This window comes from Dipodomys spectabilis, unplaced genomic scaffold (genome assembly GCF_019054845.1).
Source record: "Dipodomys spectabilis isolate Male_0828 unplaced genomic scaffold, ASM1905484v1 ptg000378l, whole genome shotgun sequence".
Taxonomy (NCBI): Eukaryota; Metazoa; Chordata; class Mammalia; order Rodentia; family Heteromyidae; genus Dipodomys; species Dipodomys spectabilis.
In genome coordinates this window covers 1,318,569-1,344,815 of record NW_024871055.1, presented here as the reverse complement: position 1 = coordinate 1,344,815, position 26,247 = coordinate 1,318,569, and positions in this window count along the sequence as shown.

Genomic DNA, 26,247 nt, shown 5'->3' with positions numbered 1-26,247 from the left:
ATTTCAACCTACTCTCCTCTACATATTCTACCTCTACAGATGTGCCAATTTAAAAACATCATATAATTAGAAAATGTAGTCTATTTTATCCATTTCTCCCATGTAATATCACTGTTTCCAAAGCAAGTCCATGTAAATTTTTCTCATGGATAGAGCATATTGTTTGTATGCATGTGTATATTGAAATAACATCCTCAATGGGCATTTCAATGTTTTATTACATATTATTATAAAGGGTTTTGCTATGTATATTCTTGTACATGTGTCTCATTGGACATATGTTGAAATATATTTTGTATATAAAATTGTAATTCAAAATGCTGGATCATAGAGGCAATTCTATGTGTAATATCTTAAAGATTTCCAGTGTGTTTAAGAAACGGACTATATCATTTTAACTGCCAGGCACCCATGTATAAGGATTGCAATTTCTACATAATGGTTGTTCAGGGCTATCTTATTGTTTCTATTTCCACTAATCTCTATATGTATGCAATGTCTAGGTATGTTATGATCTTTCCATATGTTCTTTGATTGTTGTTATATTACTATAGAGATATGTATTTGGATTTTATTCAGGATGGTTAAAGTATTTCATTGGCATTAATATGCTCAATATATTTCTGATTCAAGTCTATTTCAATAAATGTATACGTGAACACACTATATGTACATATGCATATATTCATACTTATATGTGTATATATTCAAATACCTATATATGTATACATATATAAGAATATACAGATGTGTACATACATGTATATATACATATACGTATATTATTATTTTTATTTGTCTATAAGTTATCATTTCACTTTATTAGCCCAACATGCCCTTTATTGATTTTACTTTATTTTATTTTATGTTTAAGATGTTGTAAAGAGGAGCCAGGTGATGGTGGCTCACACCTGTAATCATAGGCACTCAGGAGGCTGAGATCTGAGGATTATGGTTCAAAGCCAGTCTGTGCAGGAAAAGTCCATGAGACTCTTATCTCCAATAAACCACCAGAAAGCCGGAGGTGGTACTATGGCTCAAGTGGTAGAGCTCTAGCCTTGAAGTTGAAGAGTTGAGGGACAGCACCCAGGCCCAGGGTTCAAGGCCCAGAACCACCACCAGGACCAGCAACAAAAAAAAGAATACTGACTCAAAAAGCAATAGTATTAAGCAGTCTGAAAGATAGGATCAATCTAACATTTTAGAATTATCTTAGATACTGGCAAACTTCGAGTACAATGAGCCATGAGCCCTCAGAATGTTGACTGAATTTCTTAGTTTCTTTACACAATCATTATAAGTATGCATTCCTCATCTATCTTTCTTTCATTTCACCACAGAATGTGTATTTATCCTTTATGTCATACTTGAATACCAAAGCCTTTGGAAGATAGTTATTAATTGGTGTATAATAATTATATGAAGATATCTTATTGAAACATCTTACACTCTCACATATGGATGAAGGGCCTGATAAACCCGTTTCTGTCTTTCTCAATTCCCATTGCCCTTTATATTTCAACTGTATTCTGTGAATTTCTTTGTGCTATCATCACACATTGTCAAATGTATTAAAGTGCTATTTACTCACCGTCATTGAAATTTATACAATGATGAATATAAAAGCATAAATCTAAATAAATGGAGACATAATTTTTGTGGATTGGAGGATACAATTGAGAAAAGATATGAATTGTCTCTTCCCCTTTTTTTGGTCATTCATGGCGCTTGAAATCTGTTCCTGGCGCTGTCCTTCTGCTCTTCAGTTGAAAGTGAATGCTCTACTCATTGAGCAACTGTGCCACTTCTGGTTTTCTGGTGGTTAATTGAAAATAAGGGTCTTACGGACATTCCCATTCCAGCTAGATTTCAACCACAATCCTCAGAACTCAGCCTCCTATGCAGCAAGGATTACAAGCATGAGGCAACAGCGCTCAGCTTCACAGTTTTATTTATGTTTATGACAATTTCTAAAAACACCTGACTAGACTCTTTGAGTCATTGACAAAGAAAAATAAACTGCAATATATTTCTGTCCAATATTAAAGCTATTAGTGTAAAATTGTTATATTTGTATAGGAAAGATTGTACATCTCAATGGGTCTGTAGGGCACCAGATTAGATCCACATAAATATTATCAAGGAATATTTATAAGGGGAAAACCAAACATTTGTGGAATGACGTTCTGTTTAATAAGAGGTGTTAGGTTAGGCAGTATGTGGGAAAATTAAAAAGTGAACATTGACTTAAGCATAACACTTTATTCAAATGTTAACTTCAAGCAGTATTAAAACGTGGTATATAAAACAAAAAGAGAGATGGAAATGTAAACCAAAGGAAGATGTTTTGACAATTTTGAGATGAAGCAGTCTTAAATTTGTCATTAAAATTGTTGGAAAGGAAAACGAAAAAGTTGAACTCAATAAAAGTGTAAAACAATTTCGTCTATGAAAACTCATATACAAGTGGTGAATAGAAGTTGGGAGCAGGTGGCTCAAGTATCTCATCCTAGCTACTTGGGTGGCTGTGATTTGAGTATTGCTGTTTGAAGGCAGCCCACAAAATAAACTTCCTGATAATCTTATCTCTGATTATTTAGCAAAAAAGCCAGAAGTGAGGCATGACTGAAATGGTAAATTGTTAAAAAAAATTGCAACAAATCTCAGGGACCCTGAGTTCAAGCCCCAGGACCAAACAAGTTTGAATCAACTTGATATAATGTAACTGTTATAAATTTTTAACAGTTAAATCAATGAATATTATACATTCCCACAGAAATATAATTGGAAACAAAAGGCATAATTGTTGTCTTAAACTAAGTAATGGAACCATGAATTTCGTTTACTTTACAATTCATGTTTTATGTAACTTTAATTAGCAGACTTCCAGGACTAAAAGTAAGTATATTAATTGTATACCACAAGAAGCAAAGTTATTATAGTTAAGAATAGATATTTCATCCTAGCCAGAAGATGTTTTTGAGCATTCTCACTAAAAAGAAATGTTACATACAGAAATTAATGGATATGATGTAGCTATATCATTACACAACATATAAATGAATGGGATTATCAATCAATATTTCATAGCTATGTAAAAACTAATTGTGTAGCTAGGAGCCAGTGGCTCATGCTTATAACCCTAGCTACTAAGAAGGCTGAGAACTGAGACTCATGGTTCACAGCCAGCCTAGGCAGGAAAGTCCGTGAGACTCTTATTTCCAATGAGCCACCAGAAAACTGGCAGTGGCTCAAGTGGTAGAGCACTAGTCTTGAGCTGAAGAGCTGAGAGACAGTGTCCAGGCCCAGATTTCAAGCTCCACGACCAACAAAAAATAAAAAATAAACAGTTACAAATAAACAAATATTTTGACATAAATGTTAAAAAATATATTATAACAATTTTTAAATCCTTACTAGGTATACTAGTTTATATAAATATAGAGAATTGATTTCTGGATTAGTTGTCATTGAATCAATTTTGTAAATCACACATTTGTCACTCAATTCATAGTTGTATATTTCTATACTTATATAACTTAAGTATAATTAATTGATACGTCAAAGGCAATACTGTTTTAGGAATCTCCCTTGGCTTTCTATGATTAACCCTCCTACCCTAAAATCAATATGCCCTCCAACATAGTCAGACGTTTCATTTCATTGGAGGAGAAAAGTATAAGACATAATCATTGTTGGAACAAGTAACATTTCACATGTATTTCACTAAGTTTAAGAACCAAAACATTCAAATCATCTTAACAATGCCAGTGATAGTAAAATGTCTTCTGAGCTTTTCAGTCTTTAAGGAGATGAAAATCTTTAATTATACATCTATTTTTTTCTACCTAACATCCTATATCTTAGGAAGATATTTTTAGGTAACCCTCTGTTCCTGATTAGAAGACCGGAACAAAGGCAATAATGAAAATAATCAAGGAAAATACTTGAAAACTCTAAAAAAGCAATCACAGACACTCCTGTTTTCATCCATTTTAATGAGAATGTACGTTAAAGTATCCTGTTAATTAGCAGTGAAGAAGGGAACAGAATACTTTGTTTGAAGACAGCTTGACTTTTAACAATTCAATACAAGCACAATGGATTTATCTTTTTTTTTCTATACAGTTGCCAAAATAAAAGAGAACAACACCCAAAGGCAGGAAAACACCTAAGACAAAGCAGTAAACTTTTGTCTATAAAATAATTTTGAGGGTCTGTCTCTTTCAAAGTCAGGCTTGCAAAGAGGAAAATGTATTTGCTTTGGTGTGAACAATAAAAACATAAAAATCCTCTATTAATGTTTATCATATTTTGACTAGGACTTCTCGTGTTGGAGTAGAGTAAAGGCAAGAAAAATTTCAAGATTTTTGGACTATTCCCAAATATCATTCTTATTTATCAGCTATAGCTATGGAAGTAACCTTGATTACTCTTAATATCATTCTTCTTTACATTTAGAAGCATTGTTTGTTTCTGGGTTATAAGCTGCAAACACTTGAGTATTAATAAAGGGTCATTTCCTAAGAGTGGAAAGATGCTTTGTAAACAAACCTAAAATATCAAAGGCTTAGAATAGTGGAAACTATTTTCTAGCTATATCACAATCTGTATATGTAGACTTTGTTTCCCATTGTTCCAGAGGAACCATTTTTGTTATCTTCTTTTTCACCATCTAGTGATCGTATACCATCCTATACCATCCTGGGATAGCTGTACATTTACTGGATTCTCTAATTGCTGTTGGAAAGTTAGGAAGGATAGAAAATTGAGTTTTTGTATCTGTTTTACCTTATTTTTTATTACTTTAGAAACTGTAACTCAAAATGTCACAAATTATTTTATAATATTAGGAGACAGATTTCATTTCCATATTCTTAGACTTCTACATAATTTGGTATTTACTGATCCCCAAATGTGAAAATAAAGATAGGAAACCTCTTATTTAAATAATAATTAGAATTTCAAGACTTCTTTATGTAAGGCCTGTAAGTAGTATGCACATCATACATGTGTACAAAGCCAGTGGCAACATTTTCTTATTCTCAAAAACTAGGAAATGTGGTATCCCTATAGTTGCATCAGGAAAAGGCTGTAGTTGAATTAGTTTACTAATCTAAATCTGCTTTAAAACATTTCTACACGTTTGGTGGCTTGAATAACCCGTATTTATCATTTTGCAGTTCTAAAGGACAGAAATTTGAAAGAAGTCATACTAGATTAAAATCGAGCTACCTACAGAGCTAAACTATTTTTCAAATGATTCTAATGGAAAAATTAATTACTTGTTGTTCTGCTTTCCAGAAATTCAGAATCTGGGTTGTTTTATTTTTCTTTATTTTCTATTGTAGCATCTTTACATGTCTCTGATGGTTCTAACCTCATCACGTCCTTTCGAACTATACCTGGGTCTTTAAAGTACCCATTTGAATATATTTAACCCATCTGATAATTCTTCGTATTTGTGTTCCTTAGATTATGAAGGGTGATTATTTTACAAACTTATATACATATAATGCAAATGTACATTTGAGGGATTAGTTATTTGGGTAAGACAGATATTATGGAAAGGTATTTTACTATGTAAAATGAGTGTGTAGCATACTTTTTACTATAAACTGTTATCCTTTCATTCATTTTGAACTACATATTTCTTCAATGAAATATAACTAAAAAAATTAGTCCCTGAAAGCAATTAATCCTGATTAAAACATTGTCATGTACTAGAAATACTAAATGCCAGAGAGCAGCTCCTGAAGTGGTTGTGGCACTATCACTTTTTGTATATTCTACTTACAATCTTCTCTTTTCAACAGCATTTGATTGTTATTTTGGAATTATGGTTAATATTTATTTGACTGCTATTTTTAAAGAATGCATTACCCAATACTGGTTCAATTTTTCTAACTTTTTTGGGTCTATTCTATTTCTGAAAGAAACACAGCCATTTGAATTACATTAACTGCTTATTGAAGTTGAATCAGCGTGGAGAGGAAAAGAAGAAAAAAATATGTCTCTGTGGGTATGTCAAGGTAAAAGTATATCTACAAGCTATTTATCTTAAAATCATCTATTTTTCATTATGTTTAGATTCTGATAAAATTTAGTCTCTCAACTCACACAATGTTAATGCAGCCTTATTTCATGCCACCCAAAAGCAAATAACAAATTACTATTTATTTTAAAATTATTTTTAACTTTTTAAATTATAATTTATTTTAAAAACTATATTTTTAAAAAGTTAGCCAAGGCAAATGGTTCACTAGCTATTTAGACTCATGTTCAGAGTCTATGGTGAAATCCAGAAAGGGAAAAAAACATCATGTTTTTATTCTTCCTTGAGCCACTCTGATTTACTTCATGTTTTTCTGAAAGAATAAAATTCTGGCTTTGAAGCCTTTTGCTTCATATCCACAATGTGTCATTCTTCCTTTATTAATAGGAGAATTTGGAGAAAAGATGATAATCCACACTAGAAAAAGGAGAAGAGGAAAAGAAAAGGAGAAATCTAGATATTTTTTCTTCCTCATCTCAATCACAAGGTCTGGATAATCATTGTGGATATTAGATACAGTGCTCTAAAGTGTTTAATAACGTCTATAGAAATAAATAATCCCACAAGTGATCACATGGAGAATGTTTATTAATAATAAATTGGAATATCTTCCAATAGGAAATGTTATCAATTTGTTTAATTCTTGTTTAGGGTTTGTTAAATTCTGGTGTGGTATAGTAAACTATCATAAAGGTATAAAAGAATGGTAAGAAATTAGAATCTTAATATCATATTCTAATATTAGCTTAGTTCTGCCTGTGTTATATGTAGGAAGCTGCATTTGAGTTTTGACTCAATTTCACATGCTATACTCTTCCAACATATAAGTTGAAAGAAGACTCCCTCTGGAAATATGCTATTATTATAGCTAAGGGGGAAAAAGACACAGATAATGAAATAAAAATCTTTCCCTAGAAATAGCCTTTCACATGGATCACAATGGAATTCTATGCCTCCATCAGAAAGAATGACATTGCCCCATTTGTTAGGAAATGGAAAGACTTGGAAAAAATTATATTAAGTGAAGTAAGCTAGGCCCAAAAAAACATAGGCCCCATGGTTTCCCTTATTTGCAATATCTAGTATATGTATGAGTCAAGCGGAAAAGGTCAGATAATGTGATGTTAGGAAAATGAACCCTTAGATATGTATTTTAATGATTTTTCTTTCATGCATGTGTTTCTAACGCATTTATAAGATTATTTCTTTGTTGCTTTGTATGTCCTTCCCCCACAGTATAACCCCTTCTTTCACTATATTTGATGTCAGTATAACTTGTGGAGGAGATGGGGAAAAACAAGTCGTTTAAGGATACAGGTGGACCTGTTGCAACAATGAGAAGTACAAGTTGTCATGTCCAAAACGAGCTTTACAACATTGGTGCGGAGGGGGGGGGGAGAAAGATTGGGACTGGGGGGGGAAGGGGGAGGCTGGGAAGGGATGTGAAGGGTAAACAAAGGAGGAGGCTGTAATACTTGGTAAGAAATATACGCATTATCCTGCCCATGTAATTGTAACCCCTCTGTACATTATGTTCACAAATAAAATGAAATATTAAAAAAAAATAAAAGAAATAGCCTTTCACCACTTCTGGTTCACTTTTGTAAGCTGAAGTAAGTCACATGACCCACCTTGACACTGTAGAGTAGAAGTAAATCTCACATACAGGAAGCTGATTCAGGACATAGAGTAATATGCCAAGATATGCCACACTTGAAATAAAGAGGAAAAAAAGAGAACCATAATACAATCAATCATATTTGCCATCACATGTCTCTACAGGAAGGATGCTATTGAATTCCTTATTTTCTAAACTACTGAGATCTTCAAATCATGTCTTTTATGTTTGGATATTACAGAAATTAGAGAACATTTTGATACTGAGACAGCATAAAATCTCAAAGAAAGTTGGAGTAATCATTTCAATACTACCATTTGTTCTCCAAGAAAACAAACCATTTTATAGACAATAATTTATAATTTCTTACCTAGTATCTTATTTTTCCAAGAATGGATTTTGTTAATATATGTGACTATCCACCAGAATAAATGTCTTCATTTATCTGCATCTTGAGCAAACAGCAAGTCAATTAGATGTAAGTGGGAGTTCATCAGTAGCACTTTTTAAAAATGCAAAAAATGTGGACAGGGAGCCAATATACCTATTTTTTTCCACCATCACCTACTACATCCTCCTTCTTCCTTCCTAGGAAACTCACCCAATCAATAAAAAGGCGTAGATATTTGGTTCTTGACCTGGAAAGTGGAAACAGAATGTTATGGATGTCGGGGATGACAGTTAATAGTGTTTTACCTAATAATGTCACATACAACAGCCCTAAGAGTACTGTAGGTCTTAACAGTACTTCTTTAGTGATGTGATAGGAATGTCAGCCTCACTGGACTTAATATTGTTTTCCACTTCCTTTTCTACCACCTGGCCTAAATTGTAATACATATTAACAGAATGAAAAAGTAATGCCATCTTAAGAAATTCCCATTGCAACAAGACATTATGTCAAAAAAGAACTTTACAACATTGGCGGTGGGGGGGGATCGGTGGGCAGGGGTGGTAAGGGGAAACAAAATAAGAGGCAAAAATGGGTGATAAGAAATGTACTCATTACCTTGCTCATGTAATTATAACCCCTCTGTACTGTATTTTCACGCAAAAAACTTATTATAAAAAACTTATATAAAAAAGAAAGTCATTTAGTGCTCTGTGAATGTGGTTTCATGGAACAGTTATTGCTTAGCATGCATGAAACACTGGGTTCAAGTACTCAGTACCACATAAACAGAAAAAGAAACACTGGAAGTGATGTTTTTCCTCAAGTGGTAGAGTGCTAGCCTTCATCCAAAAAAAAAAAAAAAAAAAAAAGAAGCTCAGGAAGAGTTCCCTGGCCCTGAGTTCAAGCCCCAAGACTGGCAAAAGAGTCATTTACCTACGAAATGCAAAATAAAGAACCCATAATTGGAATATATAATTGCTCCTTCCAACTGATACCTATCAATAGTTCTTAATTCACGTACTTTTCCTATATTAGAATACTGTGTTGAACAACAAAAAAAAAAGTTTTGTTAATAAGTCATGGCAATTAATACCAGGAATGTGCTTAGATATCAGTGAAGATTAATCCTGGAAATTCAAAGATTCCAGGCTCTTGAGTGGCCACTGCTAATCACAATCAGAAGGGTAGTATAAGTGAGATTTGGAAATCTTTTTGGTAAGTTTTGGCACCAAAAAGGCAGAGGTTTATTAATAGTTTTGACAGAGGAATAACTCCAGATGGAAGGAATAAATGATAATAATAACTAAGTTAGAACATAACCTGTTCCAGAGAACCATTTTTGGTTATTGAAGTACAAGTTATCAACTAGGCTTATTCCTCATTGCCTTTAGCATTCTAATAACTTAGGCTAGTTCATAATCTCTGTGTGATAAGTTGTATAACCTTCTATGCTGTTCTTTCAAACCTGATCTCCTTTGCTTTCTACAAATCTGTTTTTCTCTATTTCTCTATGAACAATTTCTGATACTAAGTCCACATACACAGACAACAGAGGATGCTAATGTAAGAGTTCCATAGCTCATGAGTCATTAATGTAAGAACATGGAAAAGCAGGACATCTTTATTGCTACCTCCATTTTATTGAAAAGCTACAATGTCACACCATTTGATTCAAATTTCCATTCTTTGTCAACATAGTGCCATTAAGTGCACATAAATGCAAATATGAGCTAGGTGATTGTGGCTCACACTTGTACTACTAGCTACCCAGGTGGTTGAAACCAGAAGATTGTGGTTCAAAGCCAGCCTGGTCAGGAAAATCCATGAGAATCTTATCTTCAATTACCACCAGAAATCCGGAAATGGTGCTGTAGCTAAAGTGGTAGAGCACTCAACTTGATCTGAAGAGCTGAGGGTCAGCGCCCAGGATCAGATTTCAAGCCCCAGGACCAACAGAAAAAGTTCCTCAAAAGGAATTACGAATTCAATAGTAATCTTCCAAAGCAGAGAACATAATTCCAAAATAATTCAGTGCACCTACTTTTGCTGAGTTAAGTTATGGTTTCTTTGCTGAACATATTCTCTTCTTTTAAAAAATGGTCGAATACTAGCTTTAAAATTAACTTCATCTAACATGTCTTGGTTCAAAAGAGAAGTCCATACGGTTGATGTCACTTGCCAAACTCTTATCTGTAATTAAACACCAAAAAAGCCAGAAGTGGAGGTTTGGCTCAAGCAGTGGAGTACTAGCTATGGTGGCAAGAGGGCAGGAAAGACAACGGTTCAGGGACAGGGTCCAGACTCTGAGTTCAAGCCCCAGAACCAGCACAAACTAAACAAACGAACAAGCAAAAAAAAACCCACATATTTCTTTGGGATCATCCTTAAAGCACTGGTTTGAAAAGAGGCTCCTTTTGCTGATCCTACTCACTGGATCCTGCTTTTTGGAATCCTTATTGCTATGGTGAACTCAGGACCAGATTAAAGGAATGGATAACTGACTCCTGCAACAAGACAATCATGTCAGGAGCGAAATATCTAGGCATAAGGTACCTTTAAAACTTCATGTCGTTGTTTCTTTGCAGTAGAACACTTTTAAAACAACGTTATTTCCTTTTCATCTATGTTGGCCTTCAAATGGTATATTGTTTCCTTTTGTAATACTCTCAACTAGAAATTTACAGACAACTTTTATGTGAGTAAAGAACACACTCGAAAAAGTCAGGGACAGAGTTTCCTTCAAGCTTTGAATTCTTTTCTTGTACAGTAAAAGGAGAAGACAAATTAAGTTGGACTTGTCATTTCGCTAAGTTCAATTCCTCTCTTGGAATCAGTTTCCACTTCCAGTAACAGTTCCTTCTAATTACTACAAGTAACAATCTATGGTGCTGCTCCAGTTAAAATGAACGTTTTGTGGCTTCATTGAAATAGCACAAGTACATCTTTGTACATGAGGTAGCATGTGTTTCAGTAACAACGTAGTCATGAGAACATACGGAATTTAAATCGCTTATAAAACATTATGCATGTACATATGGCCATAAAAAACGATGTTAAGTGAAATGAGAATATTACAAAGGTAGGGACCAGAGATATTAAGAAATTCAAGTAATCATTATGAAAGGGATCAAATCCATGGAGTAATGGATCAGTGAACCCTGCAGGTGCATCTGAAAATGTTCATATCCTGTGTCAAATGTTAGAACGTCTTTGAAAATTGTACATAAACAGAGCTGTCAATCTAGTGGATAAGATCATCAGAGAAGTTCAGAATTGCTAGCCTGTTTCTAGGTTTAATAAACCAACAAACTATGGCAGGGCAATGTGAAAGAAGCCTGGAATTCTAGCACTCAGAGTAAGAGAGGAGATTAGAGAGTGGAATTACATAACGATACCTTTCCTGGACCAGGTAGTATAATTTTGTCTCAATGGAACAAGCCACACAACAAGAAAGGAATACACAATTGGAAGTTTGGGCTAATTTTTTCACTATATTTTGATAAGTCAAGTTTCCTATTGAAATGCAACTCATATATAATCTTCACTAATGTTTTACGTGCTCTTTTCATTACATGCTCTCTTCATTGCTAGATGCAAAATAGCTCATGACTCCCAATCAAAAATTTGAAAAAGTAAGCATCATTCTGTTTGATTCCAAAGAAATGATGAAGGATTACAAAAGCTTAAGCCTGGAAAAAATAGCAAAGTTCATCTAATGTGGAACTTTGGAGACCTGCCTGAATTAGAATTTAGATTTGAAATAAATGTTTTTTGTTTATAATTTCATATTCTCTAGGATACTACAAAATTGTTTTCAAGTAGAAGATTTAATTTAGAAATTCACAAATGATTCTGGCATTCTATTTGCCTAGAATATTCTTTCAAGTGAGGTATAATTAGAACTTAGTTAATAGATAATTCCAACAGTTCATGTGTAAGATGATAATGTGAATAATCTAGACAAAGTTGCCAACAAATGGATGCTATTAATTTCTAAATTTAGAAAAAGAGCAATTTTTGAGACTTTGGTGTAACATGGTATTAAGAGAGTAATTGTATGACATCTCTTTTCTTCTACCTATATATAACAAAGCAATAAATTTCCTTACGTAACTCTTAATTACTCATACAATGAGGGAAAAAAGCTAGGTTTAATGTTTGTTTTTATTTTGTTTTTGTTTATGCTAGGGCTTGTCCTCTGGATCTGGTCACTGTCCCTGAGCCTGTTTTTGCTCAAGGCTACTGCTCTACATCTTGAACCACAGTGCCACTTGTGTCTGGATATTCCTTATGAGTTTTTGGAAATAAGAATCTAAGGAACCTTGCTACTTAGGTGGGTTTGAACCATAATCTTCAGATCTTAATATTCAGATATTCAGATCTCCTGAAAATCTATGATAGATAAAGTAATGTGTAATAAAATTAATATAAAATAGTAATATAAATACCATTTGCAAGTGTTCTGATCTCAAGAATACCACTGGAGGGAAAATGATGCAGAAAGTTTAGTGTAGTGGTCTTTTCACAATTAGGAGGGCATCACAGCAGAAGTGTAGTATTTTTTTTCACAATAGTGAAAAAAAAGTCATGATGTGAATTCAGGCAATTTTAAGGTGAACCTTACAAGTTGCAAACCTTTGGGTTAGGATAACTTTACAGCATAAAAACTTGGGATTGATTGTCATAGAAATAATAGCTTACTCTGATGAACAAATGTTTAGTCTTCAGAAATTAATTATTATAGGTAGGTCATAGTTTTATTTTCTACCAGAATGTGGTTATTTTTTCTATTGACTTTTAAATATGTAACATCTCATTGGAAATTTCATCTATTGCAGAATTAATTAAAATGCAAACAGATACTGTTTTAAATGTCTCTGGTATGGCATGATCAGAATTTGAAAATGATTAGTTAGAAGTCATCTGAATTTTGAAGAATACATATATTCTGTCGTCTTAACAATTATTCAATTTTAAAAGTTAGGAGTTTCCATAGAATTAAACTGTTTTCTGTTTTAGTATGAGATAATGTTTTTTCAACTTAAAGGCAAGTATATTGTGAAGATATTGTATACTTTGGTAACATTCAAGTTGATGACGCTCTGATAAAGAAAGGGGGAATAGAATGGTATTTACTATACCAATACAGTGAAATTATATTTTATGTAAGTTATTTTTTAATTTAATTTTATTGTCAAGGTGATATATAGAAGGGGTTGCCAAAATTGTAAGATGGTGAATAGATAACATGTCAAACTTTTTACCCACTACCTCACTTTTCTCACAGTTTTCCTTCACCCTACCCTTCACAAGTTGTAATGTAAATTTCCATCATGTTGTCTTGTGAACATTGATATTACATTGGTTTGTACTTTGTCCATTGTCCCGCCATGTTGTTGTTACTCTTCCCTTCCCTAATTAAGATAAATATATATACAATGACACATGATACTGAAATCAAATACATCAGGGGACAAACCATAGGGGAAAACACAAAAGAAAAAAGAATCACAGAGTACATGAAAAACAACAATCACAAAGAAAACCTTTGTTTTCATATGTAGTTCATTTTGCTCATCATCATCTTATACATAGCTACTGAGCCATTCTGCTCATCTGCTAGGACTATCCTAGATATTTCCTACTTGTTACAAATTAGGGAAACCATGGAATCTTTTTCTTTGTGTCTTGTTTATTTTACTTAGTAGGATTTTTCCATTTCCGTATGAATTGGAAGCATAGAATTCCACAGTGGATATATATATCACATTTTGTCAATTAGTTCATCTACTGAGAGGCATATTGATTTAAAACATGATTGCATGTAAGTATCACTTAGGGTCATTCAAAAATGACAGATACCACCTCCCCAGATATTCTAAAATCATGATTTATATGAAGATGGGATTTCATGGTGGTACAAGGGTTGAGATATCTGGATGAGTCTAATGTATATCTTGCACTGAATTATGCAGGAAGGTATCCAATATCATATGGGTTGAAATGGTAGTGACAAAATATTCTCTTGAAAAAGATATAGGAGGCTACCAGAAGTATGAAGTAGTTCAGATAATTTTGAAGGATTTAGAAATGCAAGCTCAAGTATGTCGCTTTAAATAAAAATTATGTAATTCGAATGGCAAAAGATGGGGTGGGTAAAGAAAATGACTGAGAGCAGATCATTGTCCCAAGTTAGAGTATAAAAAGACATAATCTACAACTTCCCAGTTAAAAAGAGAGTAATATACTATGTCCCACTTAATTTAGGTACATGCAATTTACTTGGCTTTTTCCTACTTCAACCCTCCAAAATAAGTGAAGTCTTATAAGAAAAATTATGTTATTTCCATTACTTCAACCTGAACACTGTGATGAGCCCTCTTTTTCTCACTTTGCACTAAGAAAACAGTCCCTAAGGCGATGATGATGTAGCTTATTAGAGTCAGAGTTAGGGGCTTCTACTTGTACAATTATCCCAGGAGAGTTTAAAGCAGTTTTTCCCCAAGATATACAACTACATTTTTGTAAGCTGTACTTTGAACTCACCCTCATACCTGAGCACATTATTTGAAATTATACTTCACATTTCCTTGGCACATTCTACTTTGTGCCTTTCGCTTTTTTGCACAGTCCTTTTGAGTTCATAATTGCTCTATATCCATTTCATCTATACAAACTGCTAAGAATATTGTTCAACTACCACTTCTTGTTTGCACAAGACCAGTCTATGTATGAAAGTACTTTGTCCATATTAAGCAATAGGGTAGTACTCACTCTTTGAGGAGAAAAGTTCCACAATATAACCCCATGCCCACATTAGAGGATATAGAATTTAAAGCATTTTGAGAGAACAGTGATATTAGAATTGAAAGGCTCCTTAGGGAAATTTTCTTGGAGCTCATTAGTTTACGCAGGAGAAATATAAATATCCACAAAATTTGGAGCTAATTAGTAAGTATCCGAATTAACATTAGATCCTAGATGTTGTGTTAATACAAGTCATGTTTTTATTATTGTTACATCTGAAACCTTCACAACTTGACAATGTGTATAAGAAAATGAAAGAAAGGCATTAAAGCAAAATGTCTTATCTTTTTAGGCATTCAGTCGTACTGGTGAGGGTAAACAGTCTGAACTCTTCCATTCAATAAAAGCTTGAAGTTTATAAAAGCATTCCCTACATATAAGAATTTGTGTCAGGTTAATTGACAGGGTTATTTCACCATGGAGATATCCCTAACAAGAACTAGAGTTAAATAGAGTATAGGGCAGTTATGATGTGTCAATGGATATTGAGGCATTTTCTATTCTAAAAAACAATCAATTCGAGGAGTCTTCAGTGACATCAATAATGCTGTATGTTCAATCTAATACTTGGTGTTACTTGTCCTACATTTATAATGAATAGGCTGATAAGACATCCAAACATATCTAAAGATATTTCAATATAATCCCAAACTGATGTGGATACATGGGCCACACATTGGAACTGTAGGACAAATTAGCCTTTTCTGTGCTGTAGTTCAATCTATAAACTCTTGACTAAACGAAGTCTTTAAAAATATTGACAGAATGCCTCTAAGTAAAGTTCATGACGGCTATTTCTGTATAATTCTTCTAAGGTAAGGAAAAAAGCATTGGTTCCCAACATTTAAAATCAAAAAGATCTGTTGAATTTATGGATCCAGAATTTTATGGCTTCATATTCATATCCCAAAATTTTATCAATATGACTTTCACCAAAACAATGTTCTTATTGAACTTGTCTATGTCCTTTTACTTTTCAAATCTAAATAGCATATTTCTTTCAATATCTTCTTGCAAATTCCTTCCTTTACTTCTATAAATCTGTGCTTATTACTTTTTTATTTCCTTATTTATCTCTTTCTTCCAATCTTGTCTACAGTGGTGCCCACATTGCTCACACCTGTGTCAGAACTTTCCTTTTACTTTTCCCTTCAATAATGCCCCCAATTTTATTATTCTTTTTCATATTCATGGTCGTGGATATTTTGATGATATCTAAACAGACCCATCTTTGCATCTAAACTTTAGAACTATCAGATATTTTCCCCTAAATCCATCATTTCCACCTGTGGTCCTTATAACTAAGGGTAGCACTAACACAGTTGCAAGCCAAACGTGTGGAAGCACATTAGATTTATTCTTTCCCTTCTACTCCCTCCCATTAGATAAGATGAATGATCAAGATTTTCTCAGTTTCTGTCCCTCAAATGATTTCTATTTTTTTGGTGGGTCCGGTCGTGGGGCCTGAACTTTGGGCGTGGGCGCTGTCCCTCAGTTCTTCAGCTCAAGACTAGCACTCTACCACTTGAGCCACAGCACCATTTCCGGCTTTTTTTTTTCTCTGCTTATGTGGTGTTGAGAAATCAAACCCAAGGCCTCATGCATGCAAGGCAAGCGCTCTACCACTGAGCCACCTTCCCAGCCCCCATTCAAATGATTTCAATATACTAATTTTTATGCCCCTGACACCAGCCTGTTTCTTTTACTCAATACTGTCACCTAGTCCTAAAACAACCATTTCCAAAGTATGCTTTTTCCACATAGTCTTTTCATATTGATTCTCTCCATCACCAAATTACTCTCTTTGTAAGTACAGAGTGAAGAGCTCAGACACAAATTCTAGTATCATTATTTACTCACTACATTGACTGTTGGCCTTACATTTCTCATCTATAAATGGATGTAATCTACCAGAAATATTGAAGAATATATGTGTTGACTTCTAGAGCAAGAAAAAAGAAACGTGAAGAGTCCTTATATTTTCCACCCTACCTAACAAGTAAGGAAAGAGTCAAATTAAGTTTGTTGATATAAAGTCACAAATTGTTTCCTGCAAAAATAAAAATAAATTTCACCTACTGGCTCCAAAGTCTATGTCCTTTTAAGGTAACTACAGATACTATTTAAATAATGGTACTATGTAAATAGTGTCATGTTTTGTCAGATTTATTGAAGAACATACCCTTAATATATCATTGGAAACGTTGGTTATTGAACAGTATCTAAATGAGAATGTTTTTGAACTAATCTCATTAAGCTGACATCTTAGTCCATCAAAATTTATAAGAAAATAATACCACCAAGAAAAGTGTATATACATTAGAGAGACTGCAGGAATAACATTAGGGTTTTTACTGTATCTACTGTTTATGTGTCTCTTGATATTGAAACTCTCCTCTTGTTATTCTTATTGTATGTAATCCAACGCTATTTATTACTATATATTCAATGTGGGAAATATAGCTTCAAAAATGTGTAAATTTTTTTCCTTTTCAATCACAATATTGTCATTGTCAGGGTACACTGTGGTCATCATCATCCTCATCAAAATTATCATTAGCATCATAAGTGCTAACTATTGAAACTCTGATATGTATCTATGATTTGCGATCATTTGTCTTTTGATTAATAATTTTAATGTTATCACTGTGCATGCAACCATATTAAAATTTTGAACAAAGAAACAAAAAAAAACTAAACTGTAACTGATAGCTTGACTATGTGCTTATAACAAACTATAGAATGGATTTTTGAAGTATTGCAAATTCCTATCCAGTATGAATTAACTTCCTCTCTCCCCACCACTACACACAAATATTTAAGAGTTTGAACAGAATTATTTCAAGTAATATGCTATAAATATTACTACAATATCATGCGTACAGCTAAAATTCCCTTAAAATTAAGAAACGCTACATTCTATTGAAATATTAGTTATTTTATTCTAGGAAACTTTTGGAAAAATAGACTGTATATCTTTGAAATAAAAAGGTAAAAAAGTAGTAGCATAAAAAGTTTTAGTGGGAGTCTGTCTTCAGAAATATATTCGTATATATATATATTATATGTTGAAAGACATACATTTTTAGAGATTATTTGTCATCAGAAATATATACATATATCGAAATTTATGTGTAGAACGATGTACATTATAGTGAAATAAAAATCGTGAAACACAATTAAAATTAAAAAAAATACATTAAACCAAGGGCCAGTGACTCACACCTATAATTTGAGCTATTCTGGGTAATGAGGTCTTAGAAATGTGTTCGAAACTAGCCCAGAGAGTAAAGTACATGTTAGATTCTTATCTCAAATTAACCACTAAAAACAGGAATTAGCTCTATGCCTCAAGTTGTAGAGTGCTGGCTTTGATCACAAAATTCCTTAGGGACAATGCCTAACCTTGCAAACAGCATCAAGAACAACAACAATATATATCACATTAATTTCACAGAAGCATCTTCTACCTGCTGTGAACATGTCTTAGAAACATGAATACATGCCCATGGAAAATGTTAGGTAAAAAGTATAGAATATTTACGTCTATGATAAAGACATGTCTATTTAGATTGTTTAAGATATTTAGGTAATGATTCGAAATTAAGAATAATGATAATATATTGGGACTGTCTTTTATTCTATTTTACTATAGTAATAAAATGATATTTGTAATTATTCTGTAAAATTACTCTTGCTTGGTGTTTGAATTATAAGAGATAAACATTTTTAAATGATTTCCACAGGAAAGGATAATTTTAATGATATTAATTCTTTTGTAATTTCAAAACAATTAAGAAAATTATTCCAAGGCTGGTTTGCTCTAAGACTATATTCGTTTTCTTATTCTAATTTTCATATGTTTGTAGAAATTAAAATTCCAAAAATGCAATGGATGTTGGCATTCAGGATCATCTTCATAGATACTAATAATGGAGTTGCTTAAGTGGAATTGTTTTATTTCATTTGTTTTTGTCACAAATAAATCAACATTATTGTGTATTTTGTTTGTTTTCACGTTATTGACTCATCCTGACAATACCTTCTTTTGGGGGGGAGGGTCCAGTCGTGGGGCCTGAACTCTGGGCCTGGGCGCTGTCCCTCATCTCTTCAGCTCAAGGCTAGCGCTCTACCACTTGAGCCACAGTGCCACTTCCAGCTTTTTCTTTTTGCTTATGTGGTGCTGAGGAATCGAACCCAGGGCCTCTGGCATGCAAAGCAAGTGCTTTACCACTGAGCCACCCTCCCAGCCCCAGTGTGTGAAGAATTTTTAACTATAGTTTTATTTTTTTGCTGACATGAAATTCACATGCAATATATTATCTCCTTTCACTGTATACATTTTAGTGCTTTGGAAGTGAATTGTACAATCACAGGTTTTCCAAGCCTAATTTTCACAAACTAGAAATACCTTAAATTTTAGAACAGATATTAAAATAGATATAAAATTGAGTTACAGGAATTTATCCTGCATACATCTTCTATAGGGTGTTTTTTCAAAATTTGTTTTGGGGAATTATTTAAAGGTTTTCACTCATAGTGTCCAAGTGCACTGTCAATGAACTAAATTCCCGATCCATAAAAGATTTTTACATCTCCTTAATACATACATAGAAGTGTAATGGCTAGAATATATACAATTCTCTTTGACCTTTTGAAGACTTGAAAACTTGCTTGCTAAAATGACTGCAGTATTACACAAATCATTCTGCTATGCGGAGTATATCAATTTCTCCACAAATGCATTACTATATTTTGTGTCATCTTTTTATATTATGGTCATACTATTGAGTTTTCTTTTTCTTTTTTCTTAGATACTAAAGAGGAGCTTAATTCATTTGCTCCTCCTATTGACTATTAATTTACATATGTTCTTTATAGAAATATCCTGTTCAGGAAAAATTTATACAGAATGACAAGATATAAAGTACTTAAGATTCAGGATCATTGTAGAATTAACACTGTAGCATTAACAAATATGTGCCCTCTATCTGTTGGATATGTTTTCACTAATTTCATATAGAGTTAAGAGAGGTTATCAGTTGATATTAGTTTATTGTTGCTTTTCTTTAGCCACTAATGCTTTCCATGTCAATTTTTTGGAAACATTTAAGATCCATTGTCATGAATTTTTACATTTATATTTTGTAGGTTTTTACAACTCACATTTTGTTTGATAACCATTTTTTATTTTAATTTTTATTTTTTGTGAACATACTGTACAGAGTGGTTACAATTACATGGGCAAGATAATGAGTACATTTCTTTTCAAGCATTGCAGCCTCCTTTTTTGTTTAACTTCACATCCCTTCCCAGCTTCCTTCTGTCCCCCACCCAATCTTCCCACCCCCACGAAAGTTGTAAAGTTCGTGCTCGACATGACAACTTGTACTTCTCATAGTTGCAATGGGTCCACCTGTATCCTTAAACGACTTGTATCCCCATCATCTCCACAAATTATACCGACATCAAATGTAGGAAAGCAGGGGTTATACTGTGGGGGGGGGCATACAAAGCAACAAAGAAATAATCTTACAGATGCTTAGAAATAAGTGCATGAAAGAAAATAAAAACATTTAAATACATATCTAAGGGTTCATTTTCCTAACATCACATTATCTGACCTTTTCTGCTTGACTCATACATATACTAGATATTGCAAATAAGGGAAACCATGGGACCTATGTATCTTTGGGCTTGGCTTCTTCACTTAATATATTTTTTTCCAAGCCTTTCCATTTCCTAACAAATGGGGAAATGTCATTCTTTCTGATGGAGGCATAGAATTCCATTGTGTATATATACCACATTTTCTTGATCCATTCATATACTGAGGGGCATCTGGGTTGGTTCCATATCTTAGCTATGGTAAATAATGCTGCAATAAACATAGTTATGCTGGTAGATTTAGTGTGGTCTGGTTTGGAAACATTTGGGTAAATGCCCAAAGTTGGGATTGCTGGGTCATAGGGGAGCTCTATGTGAAGTCTTTTCAGGAACCTCCATACTGCTTTCCAAAGTGGTTGAGCAAGTTTACACTCCCACCAACAATGAAGTTAGGTTGCCTTCTGTCCACATCCCCTCCAGCATCTGCTGTTGTTAGAGTTCTTGATTATAGCCATTCTTACTGGGATGAGGTGGAATCTCAATGTTGTTTTGATTTGCATTTCTTTTATGGCTAGGGCAGTTGAGCATTTCTTCATGTGTCTATTGGCCATCCTTCTTTCTACTTCAGAGAAGTTTTTCTTTGATTCTTTAGTCCACTTATTTATTGGGCAGTTGTTTCTTTGAGGATTTGTTGTTGGGTGATTTATTTTTTTGTGTTCCAAGTATATTTTAGATATGAGACTCTTGTTCATTGTAGGGCTAGTGAAGATCTTCTCCCAATCCCTGGGCTTTCTATTGATCTTGCTAGCTATGTCCTTTGCCATGCAGAAGCTCTGCAACTTCATGCAATCCCATTTGTCCAACCTTTCTTTGATTTGTTGTGTTTCCGGGTCTCTATTAAGAAAATTTCAGCCTGAGCCAAGGAGACCTAGGGTTTCTCCTATTCCATCCTGTAAGGTTTTCAGAGTGTCTGCTTTAACTCCGAGGCCTTTGATCCATTTGGAGTTGATTCTGGTGCAGGGTGATATATAAGGATCTAGCTTTAGTTTTCTACAAGTAGTTAACCAATTTTGCCAGCACCATTTACTGAAGAGGCTGTCTTTGTTCCATTCTATTGTTTTAGCTCCCTTATCAAAGATTAGATGGCTATAGGTCTGTAGGTTCATTTCTGGGTTTCAATTCTATTCCATTGGTCCTGAGGTCTGTTTTATGCCAGTACCAAGCTGTTTTGATTATTATGGCTTTATAGTAGAGTTTGAAATTTGGTATTGATATTCCAGCAGCAGAGTTCTTTCCGTTGAGGAGCGTTTTTGCTATTCGGGGTCTTTTATTGTTCCATATGAATTTTTGGATTGCCTCTTCTATTTCCTTAAAGAATGAGGTGGGAATTTTTGTAGGTATCGCATTGAATTTGTAGATAGCCTTGGGAAGTATTGTCATTTTCACGATGTTAATCTTTCCAATCCAGGAGCATGGGAGGTTTTGCCATTTTCTAAGTCTGTTTTGATTTCCTTTTCCAAGATTTTAACGTTTTCATCATAGAGGTCCTTCACTTCTTTTTTAAGTTAATTCCTAGGTATTTCATTTTTTGAGGGGCTATTACAAATGGAGTTACATTCCTAATTTCAGCCACACGTTTCTCATTGTTGGCATACAGAAAAGCCATTGATTTTTGGGGGTTAATTTTATACCCTGCTACTTTGCCAAAATTTTGAATCAGCTTGAGAAATTTGGGAGTGGAGTATATGGCATTCTTTAAATACAAGATCATGTGTTCTGCAAAAAGGGAGAGTTTTATTTCTTCTTTCCCTATTTGGATCCCCTTATTTTTTGCCTCTTGTCTTATTGATGTAGCTAGGAATTCTACTACTAGATTGAAGAGAAGTGGAGAGAGGGGACATCCTTGTCTTGCTCCTGAGTTAAGAGGAAAAGGCTTTAGTTTTTCACCATTATGTATAATGCTGGCTGAAGGTTTGTCATATACAGCCTTTATTCTATTGAGGAGTGTTCCAGGGATTTCTAATTTTTCCAAAAACTTCATCATAAAGGGGTGTTGGATCTTGTCGAATGCATTTTCTCCATCTATTGAGATAACCATGTGGTTCTTATCCTTGCTCCTGTTGATGTGATGAATAATATTAATTGATTTGCGTATATTGAAGCAGCTTTGCTTCCCTGAAATGAATCCTGTTTGATTATGGTATATGATTTTTTGGATAAATTGTTGAAGTCTTTTGGCTAAAATTTTGTTGAGAAGTTTTGCATCAATGTTCATCAAAGTAATGGGTCTATAGTTCTCTTTCTTTGATGAGTCCCTGCCTGGTTTTGGAATGAGGGTTATGATGGCTTCATAGAATGTGTTCGGTAGTGAACTTTTTCTTTCAGTTTCATGTTAGTGTTGGAGGAGTATTGGTGAGAACTCTGCTTTGAAGGCCTTGTAGAATTTCCCTGTAAAACGATGTGGTCCTGGACTTTTCTTAGCTAGGAGGTCTCTTATTGCTGTTTCTATTTCAATGCTTGATATAGGCCTGTTAAGATGTTTTGGCATGTCAATATTTGCTAGGGAATGGTCCGTTTCTGCCAAGTTCTCAAACTTATTAGCATAAATTTTTGAGAAATATTCCCTTAAAATGTTCTGAATCTTGTTTTTTTCCGTGGTGATGTATCCATTCTCATCTTTGAGTGTATTTATTTGGGTGTGTTCTCTTCTTTTTCTGATAAGATTTGCTAAGGGTCTTCGACTTTGTTAATTTTTTCGAAGAACCAACTCTTGTTGATTCTTTCTATAGTTTTTTGGGTTCTAATTCATTTAATTCTGATTTAATTTAAATTATTTCTTTCGGTCTACTGGATTGGGGTTTATCTTGCTGCTCTTTTTCAAGGAGATTTGGATGTGTCATTAAATTGTTGGTTTCATATCTCTCCAATTTGTTGATGTGGGAGCTCAGAGCTATAAACTTGCCTCTGAGTATTGCCTTTGTTGTGTCCCAGAGGAGCTGGTAATTTGCGTGCTAATATTTGTTGAATAGCATGAACATTTGAATTTCCTTTCTTATCTCTTCCATGACCACTCGTGATTCAGCAGTGTGTGGTTCAGCCTCCATGAGTTACCGGACTTTCTTTGGTGGCTTTTGCTGTTGAGTTCTAATTTAATTCCCTTGTGGTCAGAGAGAAGGCAAGGTATAACTTCAATGTTTCTGAATTTGGACAAGTTTGCATTGTGGCTTAAAATGTGGTCTATTTTAGAAAATGTTCCATGTGCTGCTGAGAAAAATGTGTATTCTGATGCTGCTGGGTGAAATATTCAGTAGATGTCTGTTAAATCTATTTGATCTATGCAGCTGTTTAGATCTGCAGTTTCTCTGTTGAGTTTTTGCCAAGTTGATCTATCTAGTGGGGAGAGTGGTGTGTTAAAATCCCCAACAATTAATGTCTTTGGATCTATGTGGGATTTGAGGGAAAGTAGTGTTTCTTGGATAAATTTGGGTGCTCCATTGTTTGGCGAATAGATATTTAGAATGGTAATATCCTCCTGAAGGAGAGATCCCTTAATTAGTATGTAGCGACCTTCTTTATCTCTTCTCACCAATTTTAATTTGAAGTCTAATTTATCTGATATTAGGATTGCAAATCCCGCCTGTTTATGGGGGCCGTTTGCTTGGTAGATTTTGTTCCAGCCTTTAACATTGAAAATTTGTTTGTTTCTACGGGCAAGATGTGATTCCTGAAGGCAGCAGATAGAAAGATCTTGTTTTTTAATGCAACGTGACAGTTTATGTCGCTTAATTGGTGAGTTAAGTCCGTTAATGTTAAGAGATAGGAAGGAGAGGTATTTGGGAGTTCCTGCCATGTTATCCACCTTCTTGGGGGTTGCGAAAACTGGGTTCTTCCTATGGTTCTTGGATTCGCAGTTTGGGTACAGTTTCTGGGCCTTTGTTGTGGTCTTGTTGGTTTTCTATGTGTAGGACATCTTTTATTTTTTTTTATTTTGGATCCAGTCGTGGGGCCTGAACTCTTGGCCTGAGTGCTGTCCCTCAGCTCTTCACCTCAAGGCTAGCACTCTACCACTTGAGCGACAGCGCCACTTCCGGCTTTTTTCTTTTTGCCTATATGGTGCTGAGGAATCAAACTCAGGGCCTCAGGCATGCAAGGCAAGCGCTCTACCACTGAGCCACCTTCCCAGCCCCATGTGTAGGACATCTTTAAGAATCTTTTGTAGGGCTGGTTTGGTGGAGATGTATTGTTTCAATTTTTCTTTGCTATGGAAGGTTTTTATTTGGCCTTCAGTTATGAAGGAGAGTTTAGCTGGGTACAGTATTCTTGGTTGATAGTTGTTTGTTTTTACGGCATGGCATACATCATTCCAGGCTCTTCTTGCTTTGATTGTCTCTGCTGAGAAATCTGAGGTGATTCTAATTGGTTTCCCTTTATAGGTGATGAATCTTTTCTCCTTGACAGCTTTCAGGATCTTTTCCTTGGTCTGAGTTGATCCTGTGTGGATTATAATGTGACGTTGGGATGTCCTATTCTGGTCTGGTCTATTTGGAGTTCTAAAAGCTTCTTGTATCTGAATAGGCCTATCTTTTTGCATATTTGGGAAGTTCTCTGCTAGGATCCTGTTAAAAAATTTCCTAGACCATTAACTTCTGTTTCTAGGTGCTCCTCTACACACATTATCCTTAGATTAGGCCTTCTGATGGTGTCTTCCAAGTGTTGGATAGATCTATCATATTTCTTGGATTTGTCTTGGATAGTTCTTGTCTTGGTATGTTCTTTCTCTACAATATCTAGGCTGTCTTCAATCCCTGAGATTCGATCTTCTGCATGGTCTAACCTGCTGTCAAGAATTCCTACTTTGTTTTGTATTTCTTTTCCTTCTAACTGGTCAGCTTTGATGGCTTCAAATTCTTTGTTGAAGCTTTGTTTTAGATCTTGTATGAACTTCTTTACTTCCTTAATTTTGTGTTCAGTGTTTATTCTCAAATCACTTAGTTGCTGGTTATGGTTTCCTTGGACTCCCATTCCTTCTGTTTTGTTCCATTCAGCATTCCCTTGGCGGTCTCCCTGACTTCCGTCAGCAATATGTTAATGGATCCCATGAATTCCTTTAGTGATCTTTGTGTATTCTCATCCTGCTCTCTCAATTCCTGTATTACTCTTTGATTAGCTTCCTCAAGTTCATGCCATTCCTGTAGTTCTCTTTGAGTGTTCTCAGCCTGTTCACGCCATTCCTGCCTTTCTCTTTGAGTATTCTCAAGCTACTCACGTTAATCCTGTATCAGTTCTTGAGTAGCTTCCTCACCCTCATGATATTTCTGTGTAAACCTTTGGATTGTCTCCTCTCTCTCCCATTCACGCTCATACAGAGTCCTTTGTAGGTTTTCAATCTTTTCCTGCATTGACCTTTTGTTTGCTTCCTCTCTCTCCCTATCACGCTCATACAAAGATCTTTGTATGTTTTTAATCTTGTCATTTATCATGTTTGCCAGCAGTGTTTGTAGAGCTATTTGGGAACGCTCCTCTGGATTATTCATTATCTGTTCTGTCCCCTGATTATCATGAGTGGGAGTGGTGATACCTGTACTTGCCATTTTTCTTGTGGTTTTCTGGGTTACTCTGCCCATTTGGGATGAAAATAACACCAGTTTTATGCTAAAACACTAGCTTAAGGCAAGCATCAACCAAAGTGTGAATTTGCATAGTCAATAGTCTGCAGGTACAATCTGGTTCAACAGATAACTCTATTCAACTTCAAACAACTATGTA